The sequence below is a fragment of the Panulirus ornatus genome, chromosome 4 (genome assembly GCF_036320965.1).
Source record: "Panulirus ornatus isolate Po-2019 chromosome 4, ASM3632096v1, whole genome shotgun sequence".
Lineage (NCBI taxonomy): Eukaryota > Metazoa > Arthropoda > Malacostraca > Decapoda > Palinuridae > Panulirus > Panulirus ornatus.
Genome location: NC_092227.1, coordinates 48,402,668 through 48,417,647, shown reverse-complemented (window position 1 = coordinate 48,417,647; position 14,980 = coordinate 48,402,668). Strand labels below are relative to the sequence as shown.

Below are 14,980 nucleotides of genomic sequence, written 5' to 3'. Positions count from 1 at the left end.
CAAACTTTTCAATACTGACACTAACTTTCCCTAGCTTCCTCCTATTGCACACCTCTTTTAAAATTCCATGCTACAGATCCCTACCTGTTCACTCCACAGATATATATTCTTAATACCTTATAAATATACTCTATCATAATTAATATACGCGACGGGCATGGAATGCTTTGTGCTAACATATAGTGACTCCACTGCCAATGAGAGGGAGGGCTCAGGCAGTCGAGTAATGACCTCTCCCACAACCCCTGCATATGTAAGGTATATTCCTATGACCATACTTTATTGTGCGGTTCTGCTGCCAGCGAGAGGCAAGGCTCAGGTGGTGGTGTATTGGTCCCTCCTAATACCCCGGCTAACTCGAGGAATCTCCCGTCCCCTACCACAGGAGCAACCCATTAGGTATCAGGTTATTGACAGCAGCCGCCCAGGGTGGTTCTACCGTCCTGACTGAGGAGCGTAAAGTGGTGCCCGGAACCATCTTGCACCATCTGTGTTAGGAAAGCTGGACCTATTTTGTGTTCTATCAGCACGAGACTACCGGGGTAATCCTGCCATCGTCTCAAACTTCACTTATTCTGTTCACATAAGTTCTCTTGCCATCTCCTGGCTGCACAGTGGCTTCTAAATGTAATCATGATACAGTCCGCCAAACCTATAGCCCGTAGTCCCCGCCATCATGCGGTACTAAGAAATTCCAGGATCCCTCCTGACTCCACTGCCAGTGAGAGGAAGGGCTCTGGCAGTAGTAGTGCCGGCCCCTCCCACGACCATCCCCTCTCTGATAGACCTTCCTCTTCCTGTTTACTGTACCAACATTCGTGGTCTCTCCAGTAACCTCTCTTCTGTTGAACACCTACATGTCAAGTGTTTTTCCCGATATCTTGCTTCTCTCTGAGACACAGTTGTCTAATGATATTCTCACCAGTCTTTCTCATATCCAGCTATAACTTTCAATCACGTTTCCGGTTCAAAGGTTGGTGTCTGTATTTGTTCCAACATCAGCACACCTGTTGCACACCTCGAGGAACCTTGAGTCCCCAAACTTTGCCATCTGGCTCAAGGTCTGTCTCCCAACTACCACGCTCTTCCTGTGTTTCGCCTCCTGCTCTCCTAATTCTGCAGATTAAATTTATACACTTCTATGAGTACGCAGACTCCTGCCATGAGGCCGTGACATCCTCTCACTGCAGACTGAGATCCTCTACCTGGGGGATTTCAACGTTCACCATAGGAAATGGTTGAATTCATCCCTTACGGTTAGTGTGTGAGTTGATGCCCTCACATTCTCCACTCTCAGTTATCTGGAGCAAATAATCATCCACACTACTATTCCTAACCACTGTGACCACTATAACTATACAATCTTGTCCCCAGTTGGTTCATCTGACCACACCCTCATGAATGTATCTATCTAAACGGCACCTTCCCCTCCAGCAGCCCCTTATAAACGTGAATATTAGCAACTCAGCACAGCTGACTAGAATAACTTGCAAAATTCTTTTCACACTTAGGTATTATGTCTCCGCCATACGAATAGCAGAGGTTATTGTCTCGGGAATGGAAGCACTTATCCCCTCTTCTTCCAAAACAATTTCTTTCAATCCTTGGTTCAACCGTTTCTGTTCTGAGGCTGTCTAAGCAAGGGATCAGGCACATCGGGCTTGTTAAAAGTCTCCATCCTCCGACTCCCATTCATCATTTATCACTTCCAGCAATCGTTGCAAGTACGTGATCCATGAGGCAAAGCTTTCTTTTATTCAAAGGAAACTCGAAAACCCATCTTCTTAATCCACGGATAGCAAATGGTATGGTTGATAACTTTTCCTTCACTTTTCCGTTCTGACGATGCTTTAGCTTCTTTCCCGCAGACAAAGCAAATTCTCTTTGGTTCTCGTTTCTCCTCTAACTCTATATTGGATGGCTAACGTATCGTCACCCCATGATGATGATGCTCTTACTGATCTTATGTCCCTTCCCGTAATCTCTTTTCGAACTGTCCGAAAAGCGCTTCTCTCTCTGGACACAAGCATGGGTAATGGTACTGATGGCATCCATCCCCGTGTAAGAATATGCCTCCGAACTTGCACCTGTGCTTACTCGTCTGTTCCGCCTCTGTTTAAAAACCAGAACTTTTCCTTCTTGGAAGCATCCCAAAGACGGATGACCGCTTTCACCCTCAAACTGTCGTCCTGTTCTGTAACATCTACCATTTGCAAAGTCTTTGAATAGCTCATTAGTTCCCATATCCTCGGACCTATTTAATCTCACAGTCTCTCTTTCCACTGGTGATCGGCCCCTGGGAGACCCCGCCTCGCCTCGTCTCTCTCATATGGCTTGTCCTGGTGTGCGAGTCCTCCCCGTGGCTTTCAATGCAGCGACCCTTCTCTTCTTGTCGAGAATCGGATATTCCATTCTATCTTACTAATGTCTGGCCATCATCCCTGAAAGATTTTGGGGATTACTATATAGTTGCCCTTAATATATCAAAAGCTTTTTGACAGGGTTTGGCATTGGGGTCTCGTGTCTAAGCTCCCTTCTTTTGGCTTCCCTCCCTCACTTTGCTTCTTCATATTTAGCTTCCTCTCAGGCCGATCTATCTCTGTGTTGCTGATGGATCAGCCTTCCACTTTTCTCCACCAGCAACGGTGTCCTTCAAGTTTCTGTGAAGTCCCCTACACATTTCTCCTTTTTTTATTCAACGATTTCCTCTACTCCAAAAACAATCCAGTTCATTCATACGCTGGCGACTAGCCACTGCATTCATCCGCATCCGTTAATTCTGCTTCCTCTTCTCTCTCTCGATCTGCATCTCGCCTTGACACAGCTTCCTCGATAAACTCGGACAGAATATCTCGGTGGGGTACACGAAATTTTGTGAAGATTAATGCCTCAGACGCCCAGTTTCAACCCATATCTTTATCAAATACCTCACTCGTCTCTCCTTTGACGTTTCTGTATTTCCACCTCTTGACTCGATGGTTTTACTTGGTATTACTGTAACATCCACTATTTCTTGGAATACCTACATTGCAGGAATTTAGCTCATTCTTCCTCCAAGAAATTGGGTGTCCTGTTTAGATGTCGAAACTGCTATTCTGAACTGTTGCTTCTTTTATACAAGGGATTGATTCGTCCTTGTGTGGAGTGCTGCTCTCACATATGGGAATGTTCTATCTCTTCATCCTTACTTGACAGAGTTGAGTCGAAAGCGGTCCGACTTGTAAACTGTCCCAGGCTAACTTCCAAACTTGACTCCCTTGCCCTACGCCGCAGTGTTGGTTCCATTTCTCTCTCCTGTAGGTACTACTATGGTTTTTGCTCCCGAGAGCTAGCTGCTTGTGCCCCCACACCATTAGCCAGACAACGCAATACTTGGTAAACTGTTGCGTCACATGATTATTGAGTGGCCATCAGCAACTCAAGGGTGGGCCGTTTTGATACCTATTTCTTTCCCTACACGTCGAAGCTTTGGAACTTCCTACCTTTTCATGTCTTCCGCTATAACTGTGACCCAGCACATTTCAAAGGACAGGTTTTTCACTTTCTCCAAAATTCGTAAATACTTTCCCTTGTCTTTTCTTTTTCCTTTTCATAATTCTCTCTATAGTTCAATTGAGGCCCGGCCTTGATGTGGGCTTTTCTTCGTGACTAGAGCCTTCAGTAATATATATATATATATATATATATATATATATATATATATATATATATATATATATATATATATCTTTTTTTTGCTTTTTCGCTGTCTCCAGCGTTTGCGAGGTAGCGCAAGGAAACAGACGAAAGAAATGGCCCAACCCACCCCCATACACATGTACATACACACACGGCCACACACGCAAATATACATACCTATACATCTCAGTGTACACATATATATACACCCACAGACACATACATATGTACCCATGCACACAGTTCACACTGTCTGCCTTTATTCATTCCCATCGCCACGTCGCCACACATGGAATACCATCCCCCTCCCCCCTCATGTGTTGCGGGGTAGCGCTAGGAAAAGACGACAAAGGCTTCATTCGTTCACACTCAGTCTCTAGCTGTCATGCAATAATGCCCGAAACCACAGCTCCCTTTCCACATCCAGGCCCCACACAGCTTTCCATGGTTTACCCCAGACGCTTCACATGCCCTGATTCAATCCACTGACAGCACGTCAACCCCGGTATACCACATCGATCCAATTCACTCTATTCCTTGCCCGCCTTTCACCCTCCTGCATGTTCAGGCCCCGATCACTCAAAATCTTTTTAACTCCATCTTTCCACCTCCAATTTGGTCTCCCACTTCTCCTCGTTCCCTCCACCTCCGACACATATATCCTCTTGGTCAATCTTTCCTCACTCATGCTCTCCACGTGCCCAAACCATTTCAAAACACCCTCTTCTGCTCTCTCAACCACGCTCTTTTTATTTCGACACATCTCTCTTACCCTTACATTACTTACTCGATCAAACCACCTCACACCACACATTGTCCTCAAACATCTCATTTCCAGCACATCCACCCTCCTGCGCACAACTCTATCCATAGCCCACGCCTCGCAACCATACAACATTGTTGGAACCACTATTCCTTCAAACATACCCATTTTTGCTTTCGGAGATAATGTTCTCGACTTCCACACATTCTTCAAGGCTCCCAGGATTTTCGCCCCCTCCCCCACCCTATGACTCACTTCCGCTTCCATGGTACCATCCGCCGCCAGATCCACTCCCAGATATCTAAAACACTTTACTTCCTCCAGTTTTTCTCCATTCAAACTTACCTGGGAATATATATATATATATATATATATATATATATATATATATATATATATATATATATATATATATATATATATATATTTATATATTTATATCTTTCGTACTTGTTCGCCGTTACCAGTGTTAGCTAGGTGGTGCTAGAAACAGACGATGAAAGGCCGCATTCACTCTCATCCATTCTCTTTCATGTGCAGTGCACCGAAACCATAGCCTTTTATCCACAGCCAGGTCCCATAAACCTTCCCATGGTTTCCTTTAGTTGCTTCAGATATCCTGATTTAGTCCACTGACAGAACGTCGACCCCTGTACACCACACCCTTCCAATCTATTTAATCATGTGCATGCCAGTCACCCCCCCCCCCCCCCCCCCCATGCATGATCATGCTATAATGACAAAATCTTTTTCACTCCATTTCATCTCCCTTTCTTTGTTTCCTTCACTTGTGACGAGTATATCCTCTTTGTCAACCTTTTCTCACTTATTCTCTCTACATGTCCAAACCATTTCAGCACAACCACTTCTATTCTTTCAACCACATTCTTCTTACCCCTTCGCCTCTCTCGTACCTTTCATTTTTTTTTCCTTACTCGATCAAACCATCTCGCTCCACATATTGTCCTCAAACCCTTTATTTCCAGCACATCCACCCTCCTCCGCACGACCTCGTCTATAGCCCATGCCTCACACTACACTTTCAAACATTTCCATATTCGCCCTCCAAGATGACGACCTCTCTTTCCGCACATTCCTCAGTACTCCCTGAACCTTCGCAATTTTTTGCCTAGACCACTCCCAGATGATGTAGCATTGTTCACCTCGGCCTCTTTTAAGACAAACGAAGCTTTTCCCCAGAGGACAACTGGTGTTCACCTAGATTTGAAAAGAGTAGCATAACCGAGTATATGTCTTTTCATCTTTTTTATACCCTTTTTGATAGTTATTAAAAAGATGGTACTTTATAATATATATATATATATATATATATATATATATATATATATATATATATATATATATATATATATATATATTTCATACTGTTCGCCATTTTCTGCGTTAGCGGGGTAGCGTTAAGAACTGAAGACTGGACCTTTGAGGGAATGTCCTCACCTGGCCCCCTTCTGCGTTCCTTCTTTTGAAAAATTAAAAAAAAAAAAAAAGAGAGAGGGAAGGACTTCCAACCCCCCGCTCCCTTCCCTTTTAGTCGCCATCTACAACACGCAGGGAATACGTGGGAAGTATTCTTTCTCCCCTATCCCCAGGGATAATATATATATATATATATATATATATATATATATATATATATATATATATATATATATATATATATATATATATGCCGCTTTAGCGAGGATTGCTAGAAACAAACGAAGAAAGGCAGCTTTCGCTGACAACCATTCTCTAGCTGCCATGTGCAATGCACCGAAACCGTAGCCCCTATCCGCAAACAGGCCGCACGTACCCTTTCATGGTTTTCTGCGGCCACTTCACATCCCCTGGATAAGTCCATTAACAGCATGTCGACCCCTATATACCATATCGTTTCAATTCACACTATTCCGTGTACGCCTTTCACCCTCGTGCAGATTCAGGCCTCAATCGTTCAAAATCTTTTTCATTCCGTCCCTCCATCTCTAGTATGATCTCCACTTTCTCCTTGTTCCCTCCACCTCTGACACACATATCCTATGTCATCTTCTCTTCTCTCATTCTCTCCTTATGTCCAAACCATTTCAACACACCCTCTTCTGCTCTCTCAACCACACTCATTTTATTACCAAAGCTTTCTCTTGCCCTTTTATTTTTTACTCGATCAAGCCACCTCACACCACATAATGTCCTGAAACATTTCACTTCCAACACTTTCGCCTTCCTTCGCACATGCTCATCCATAACTCACGCCTCGCATCCATACAGTATTGCTAGGACTCCTATACCTTCAAAATACCCATCTTCGCCAACCCGGATAATGACCTTTCTTTCAAAACATTCTTCAGTGCTCTCAGAACCTTTCCCCCGCCTCACCCACCCTATGACTCGCTTCTGCTTTCATGGTTCCATTTGCCATGTCCACTCCCAGGTATCTAAAACACTTCATTTCCTTCCAGTTTGTCCACTCAGATTCACACCCCAACTGATCTGTCCCTTTACTCCGCTAAACCTAATAACCATGCTTTCATTCTCATTTACTCTCAACGTCCTCCTCACACGCACTCTGCCAAACTCAGTCACCAACTAATGTAGTATGTCACTTGGACCTGTCACAAATGCTGTGTCATCAGCAAACAACGAACGACTCAGTTTCCAGGGCCCCATGTCCCCAAAAGACTGCACAGTCGCTCCTCCCCCCAAGGCTTTTCCATTTACCTCCCTCACCACCACATCCATAAACAAATTAAACAGCCATGGTGACATTACCCACCCCTGCCGCAGACCAGCCTTCACGTGGGTATCCTCTCTTCCTACTCGTTGACATGCATTACACCCATGATAAAGCTCTCACTGCTTCTAGCAGCTTTCCTCCACACCATATATTCTTAAAAACTTCCACAAGACACCTCTATTAATCCTGTCATATGCTTTCTCCAGATCCATAAATACTACATGCAAATCCTTCTGTCTCTGTTTCTCATGTTCTTTAAAGGAAACACTTAATCCACTTATCCTCTATCGTTTCTGAATCCACTCTGTTCTGCCTCAACCTAATGCTCTGTAGATGCCTTCACCCCCTCAATCATTACTCTCCAGTACAACTTACCAGGTACGCTCAACTAACGTGTACCTTTGTAGTTTGACTTCTCACCTTTGTCCCCCTTGCATTTATACCGTGGCACTATGCATGCACCCTGCCAGTCCTCAGGCACCTCACCATGATCCGTACATACACTGAAAATCCAAACTAATCAACCAGCAACACTTTCTTTCTTCAGAAATTCAGTTGTATATACACATACGTTTATGCATACAACCATATGTACGTATGTAAGGAGATGTGCATTCATAGATACGTACAAACATAAATTAGACTCAAAAATGCTCTTTTGTCCTCATGAATACACACACGCACACAGACATTTATAGATGCATCAGGCTACCCAGCTTTCCGATATAAGACTGGAGGGCCGAGCATAAATCGCCTTTGTTCTTTCTATATTTGGACCAGAGCACTGCAGCCCTTTTAAACTCCACCATCCTGCCTCTCCTCCATTCTTTTTCCTTCAGGTTTTACTCCTCACATCTCCTCCTCTCGCTCCCGCGTCGTCCCTTAACAGCATCTCTTCCATAATGACACTTCTCGCGGTCCGAAGTTACGACACAACATACCCTGTAATGATCTGAACTTACGAGACACGTTAATCCTCAGGTGGTTCCAACTTACGACGCGACGAACCCTTTAGTGATGTGATCTTACAACAAAACAAACTTTAACTGTACCGTCCCACAAATATTCTCGGCTGTAGGATATGTCACCTGTGTATGATGATGTCTCTGGTGTTAAGTAGAGAAAAAAAAATAGACTTATTGGCGCTTTAAACTTCCTACTGAGTCAACTTAAAATTTTCTCACATTCGCTGTCTGTTTCATTTAGCACTCATCATCCATTGCTCTCGTTTCACTCGTCTTCTCTCACACTGCATTCATCATCATCTCTCACTTTGCATTCGTCTTCTCCTTTCACATTTCATTCACCTACTTCTCTCTCACTGCATTCAGCTACTCTTCTCATATTGCATTCTTATTGTCACATTACATTCAGCTACTCTCGCACTGCTTTCAGCTACTTCCCTCGCATTACATTCAGTTACTTCTCTCGCACTTCATTCATTTACTCTCTCTCTCTCGCATTACACTCGGCCACTCATCTCACATTACATTCAACTCTTCTTCTAATGGAACTTTCAGGTACAAGTCAGTAGCAAAAAACTACTATATCGTTGTTCAAGTGGACACCTCGACACACAATGATCCTGGCCTTTCTAGAAACGCAACCATCACTGATATGCGTGTGCTTCTCTGGAAACATTTCTTTGTTTCCCTTCCCTTGTCTTTCTTTTGCTATCGGTGGACTAAGTGCCAGCGTTGTCATGCGTAATGTAGCCGTAATATTTGTAGTATCGGACCATAATTAGGGCACTGTAGACCATCGACATAACATGACGTCAGCCGCACCTTCGCTCATCAATCAGGGGAAATTTTGTAGGCCATGTTCTGCTGTAAATTACATTTCCTTGAAAATCTGACGCAAAGTGCAGAATTTGCCAGTAGAAGAGACGGGACATTATATATATATATATATATATATATATATATATATATATATATATATATATATATATATATATATATATATAATAGCCAAGGGAAATATACTCGGGGAAAAGTTTGTCTCTGACACGAGTTAACAAAATTCAGAAAATGTTAAACGTTAGTCGATGGTGAGCACCAAAACAAACTTTGGCGTTTGAAACTATGACAGAAAAGCATGAAGTTATGAAGTGGTCGTCAGCAGCGAAATCACAGGCAAACCTGGGCGTGTAGTGAGGTCACGGGTCTGGTGAGGGTGAGGTCAGGTGATGGATATGTATCCCTGGGTTATGAAGAACGTTGTCACTGCTTCACATAAAGGAGAGTCCAAGATCTCCGGTTCTTGTATGGGTGACACACCTCACCTCGCCGCTTCATAGTGAAGACTAGTGCATCGTGTTTTCATTCTTATTTCATAGTGAAGACAAATGCATCATATTCTCATTCATCTTTCATGATTCAGACTTAAGTGCATCATGTTCTCATTCATGTATCATAATGACAATAGGTGCATTATAATCGCATTTATCATATAACGAAGTTATTCACAGTCATCTTTGAACGTCTGCCTCGTTTGTCTATTGAAATCATTACACTTCAGCCCTTCAATATTGGACCCTTGAGCCACGCCATTATACACAAGGGTTATACCGTCGTCCTCAGAGGCCGTACGGTCGTCCTCAAAGGCCAATTCGTCGTCCTCAGAGGCCGGACGGTTGTCCTCAGAGGTCGTACCGTCGTCCTCAGAGGCCGTACGGTCGTACTCAGAGGTCGTACCGTCGTCGTGGTATAGAGGTCAATTACATGTTTGTTTTTTCAATCGTTGTGACAAAAAAAGAATTACGTTTACAAATTTACCTTCACGCACACAGTACTATATCATTTGTAATATTCCCCCATGTTCATTGCGGATAAAGCTAGTGTTGAAGCAGACATGACATGTGCAGTACCGTGAGCCTGCTAGCTGTGGTGGGCTGCCCTGGTCGTAGGTGTCATCATCACGTGATCCACCTGCTTAAGATGCAGTGATCGCCCTTCTTTACGCATGGCATTTGGATGTTGTCATTTCTTAAGGGTTTCATGTCCCGCTATGCAAGGGCGTTGTCAAGCTGCTGCGTGTGCCTGAGCTCGCTCTCTCTCTCTCTCTCTCTCTCTCTCTCTCTCTCTCTCTCTCTCTCTCTCTCTCTCTCTCTCTCTCTGACGGGTTGTATAGGACGTAAGTCTTTACGAAGTTTTAGAGTGGCATGAGGGTTATTGTCACTGTGTGTGTGTGTGTCGAAGTGATGTAGAGAGAGGAAAACAAAGATGATTTTAGAGAGCGAGAGAGAGAGAGAGAGTAAGCGACCTACTTACTTGATTTTGCCAAGAAAGGCAAGGCTTCATGAGTCACCACATAAAAAACTAGAGTTTAGGGATAAAGTGCCGTGTGTGCGTTACATGTTGTCGAGGGTTACGTGTTGGATGGAGAGGGAGGGAGTGTGTGTGTGTGTGTGTGTGTGTGTGTGTGTGTGTGTGTGTTAGGGGACTGAATGATCCCAACAGCACACGTCAATATGAGGGACAAAGAAAAGGCAGCAGCCTGGGCCATAGAGGGGAACTCGATGGCCACTGTAATGCTGGCTCTCTCGGTGTAGCATCCGCCACTGACACGAGAGAGAGAGAGAGAGAGAGAGAGAGAGAGAGAGAGAGAGAGAGAGAGAGAGAGAGAGTTCAGGAACATGGTGTCGAGGCGGCGGAGCAACACAGCCTGGGGACTGAGGTGAGACAGATCCTGGCTTACTTATGTGGCGTCCTGGGTGACTGGTAAGGGGGAGGAGAGGGGAGGCCAACCTGGGGGGAGAGAGAGAGAGAGAGAGAGAGAGAGAGAGAGAGAGAGAGAGAGAGAGAGAGAGAGAGGAGAAGGCGAAGGAGGAAGCTGGGCTTAGGGGAGCAGGTGATGGGGGTGGGTGGGAGATGCAAGGGGAGGTTGGGTTAGGGGGGTGGGGGTGAAACGTATTAGTGCAAAGACTAGAAAATAGTGTGGGAAACGGGAGATGGGGAGGAAGGATTTGTCTTTGTAACTGCCGAGTTAGAAAATGATGAGATATCTGTAGTGAAGGAGAGAGAGAGAGAGAGAGAGAGAGAGAGAGAGAGAGAGAGAGAGAGAGAGAGAAATACTTTACATTCCAATAATTTGACATGAGAATTCTAGTTTAAAACCGATATATTGCAAAAGTGTACTCGTTTTTTATGCTCCTCGGACAGTCACTTGTTTACCAAATGGCGTCCTAGCTACGTCTCTTCATTGTATACCAACTGAGTGTTGTATATCTTTCTTGTATATCCCCTGATGATGTGATTATTGCACGAAAGTGCACTTGGAAACTTATTGTTTCATTTCCCCTTCAACTCGTAGGAATTATATAGTTGAGAGTAAATGTGAATAAGAGCAAGGTTATGAGGTACAGTAGGGTTGAGGGTCAAGTCAATTGGGAGGTAAGTTTGAATGGAGAAAAACTGGAGGAAGTGAAGTGTTTTAGATATCTGGGAGTGGATTTGGCAGCGGTTGGAACCATAGAAGCGGAAGTGAATCATAGGGTGGGGGAGGGGGCGAAAATTCAGGGAGCCTTGAAGAATGTGTGGAAGTCGATAACATTATCTCGGAAAGCAAAAATGGGTATGTTTGAAGGAATAGTTGTTCCAACAATGTTGTATGGTTCGAGGCGTGGGCTGTGGATAGAGTTGTGCGCAGGAGGGTGTATGTGCTGGAAATGAGATGTTTGAGGACAATATGTGGTGTGAGGTGGTTTAATCGAGTAAGTAATAATAGGGTAAGAGAGATGTGTGATAATAAAAAGAGTGTTGTTGAGAGAGCAGAAGAGGGTGTTTTGAAATGGTTTGGTCACATGGAGAGAATGAGTGAGGAAAGATTGACCAAGAGGATATATGTGTCAGAGGTGGAGGGAACGAGGAGAATTGGGAGACCAAATTGGAGGTGGAAAGATGGAGTGAAAAAGATTTTGAGTGATCGGGGCCTTAACATGCAGGAGGGTGTAAAGCGTGCAAGGAATAGAGGGAACTGGAACGATGTGGTATACCGGGGTCGACGTGCTGTCAATGGATTGAACCAGCGCATGTGAAGCGTCTGGGGTGAACCATGGAAAGTTCTGTTGGGCCTGGATGTGGAAAGGGAGCTGTGGTTTCGGTGCATTATTACATGACAGCTAGAGACTGAGTGTGAACGAATGGGGCCTTTGTTATCTTTTCCTAGCGCTACCTCGCACACATGAGGGGGGAGGAGGTTGTTATTCCATGTGTGGCGAGATGGAATCCATAAATGCTACATACAAATCCATTTGCTTTTCTAAGTAATTCTCACATACATTCTTCAAAGCAAACACCTGATCCACACATCCTCTACCACTTTTGAAACCACACTGCTCTGCCCCAATCTGATCCTCTGTACATGCCTTCACCCTCTCAGTCAATACCCTCCCATATAATTTACCAGGAATACTCAACAAACTTATACCTCTGTAATTTGAGCACTCACTTTTATCCCCTTTGCCTTTGTACAATGGCACTATGCAAGCATTCCGCCAATCCTCAGGCACCTCACCATGACTCATACATACATTAAATAACCTTACCAACCAGTCAACAATACAGTCACCCCCTTTTTTAATAATTTCCACTGCAATACCATGCAAACCCGCTGCCTTGCCGGCTTTCATCTTCCGCAAAGCTTTTACTACCTCTTCTCATATATATATATATATATATATATATATATATATATATATATATATATATATATATATATATATGTAAGATAGATAGATTCGTGTGCGTCCGGGAGCGCAGTATATTCCATCTTTGTTGTTTTGACAGTATCTGTAAAATTCTTGGCATGAGTGACACGAAACACGGCCAAGAGTTCCCTTAGTAAGAATAATAAACCTGCAACCACTCACTCCATAGGCCTGATGAGGGACGTACATGTGACCCTCAGCAGTGTGTTAAGGTCATGTCTCGGGAAGACTGGTGGCCTGATTGACTGCTTGCTGACCGAAGGAAGTCTCGAGTCCATACGACACAGAAAGATTTTTGATAATCATCCATTTTCCTACTAAATGATTCTGGGGGATACAGAAATACAAAAGAGGAAAAGAAATATTTGAAGGTGTTCTCTACAGCCAGTCCCCGTCTTGCAGCAGCCTTCCAGCGGGACCAGGGAAGCCGATCAATACTTCATAGCAACAAATTTCAGAAGGTATTCCAATCCATCACGACACTCTCCTACCTGAACTGCCATCGCCTTTACCAACACTAAGCATATATAGAATACGTCACGCGAGGGCAGGTGAAACTCGCGTGGAATAATATGTTGTCTTGTCCGTTTAGACGTAGGAGTTCACTTGCTTCAGTTGATCCCTGGAGAGCCAACTTCCCGACAGCTGTATATCCTCATGGGCATCACATTGTTCGTGAGTCATGTCCCCGAGATGGAGGAGGGTGCTCGAGACGAATGTGCGTCTGTCATTATTCCTTCTGATCCGAGGAAGAGATTTAGAGATCGTACGTGTAGTAATGACCCTGGGACCAGGACATGGTCAATATATTAAAGGTTATTATATAGCAGAGCTAATAACAAAGCACTGACGAGCTTACTGATAATGTATCGATCATTCATGACACATCATGATGACCAGGTCGTAGAGTGACCCCCCTCAGACAGCCTGACCACCGCCCTATATAACACGTACCACCGGTGGGGAGGCGACACTGGTACTCACGGTAATAACCAAAGGCGGATCCTCACGTCTGATTGCCTCCTGGTGGTCGTGAGGAAGGGAAGTATGGGGGGGGGGGGGGTCTCCTCCTCGTCCATCGCTCATCATCATTATCTCTCTATATATACACTCACGGGAGAGGGAAGGTTATCACTTGTCCTCCTGGGCCTTTTTGAGTCTGTGACGAGACGCATCTCAGGCAAGACTTGTTCTGTATAATTGTGTTGTGCAGTCACTTAGATTGGCTGTTATGTAGAGTCACCTGGCCTGGGTGTTATAGAGGCACTTGGGCTATGTGGTATAGAGGAACTTGGGTCTGGGTGTTATAGAGGCACTTGGGCTATGTGGTATAGAGGCACTTGGGTCTGGGTGTTATAGAGGCACTTGGGCTATGTGGTATAGAGGAACTTGGGTCTGGGTGTTATAGAGGCACTTGGGCTATGTGGTATAGAGGCACTTGGGTCTGGGTGTTATAGAGGCACTTGGGCTATGTGGTATAGAGGCACTTGGGTCTGGAGGGCCTGCCAGAGAGGCAGGATCCGGTAATAAGGTGTAGTCACTGCTTTATTCAACGGGCAAGTGGCTCAGCCTTAAAGCTGCCGCTGCTCTCCCTGCTGCGTTGGCCAGGGACCTGTGTGTGTGTGTGTGTGTGTGTGTGTGTGTGTGTGTGTGTTGGCCTCCTCCTCACGTACGTTATCTTGGGGAAATTTTTGGTTCCTGTACGTTGTCGAGGAGTTTGCATGTATGCTTAGACATCGACTTCTCTACCTTGTCAACATTCTGTGTGTGTCATACACACACACGTATACACACACAAACACGCGCGCGCATTTCCAGAAGCATATATGTGTGTTAGTACGTATGCTGTCACGGGAAATTCATGTGTGCTTTGTGTATGCGTTAAGGGCTGAGTCATATGTATTGCCTGGGAGGCGTTATGTAGATGTTGCTGGAGAGGGTTTGTGTGTGTACGTTGCTGGAGAGGGTTTGTGTGTGTACGTTGCTGGAGAGGGTTTGTGTGTGTGCGTTGCTGGAGAGGGTTTGTGTGTACTTTAGCTACCAAGTCATGTATGTTACTGAAGAGGCTTTGTGTGTACGATAGCTGCCGATT

The 14,980-nt window shown here is 44.6% G+C and overlaps 1 protein-coding gene across 1 annotated transcript in view; it reads left to right on the top strand.

The window, feature by feature from the left end:
- LOC139764789 (uncharacterized) overlaps positions 1-14,980 on the top strand; it is an 821,726-nt gene that overhangs the window by 502,193 nt on the left and 304,553 nt on the right. The window lies entirely within an intron of this gene.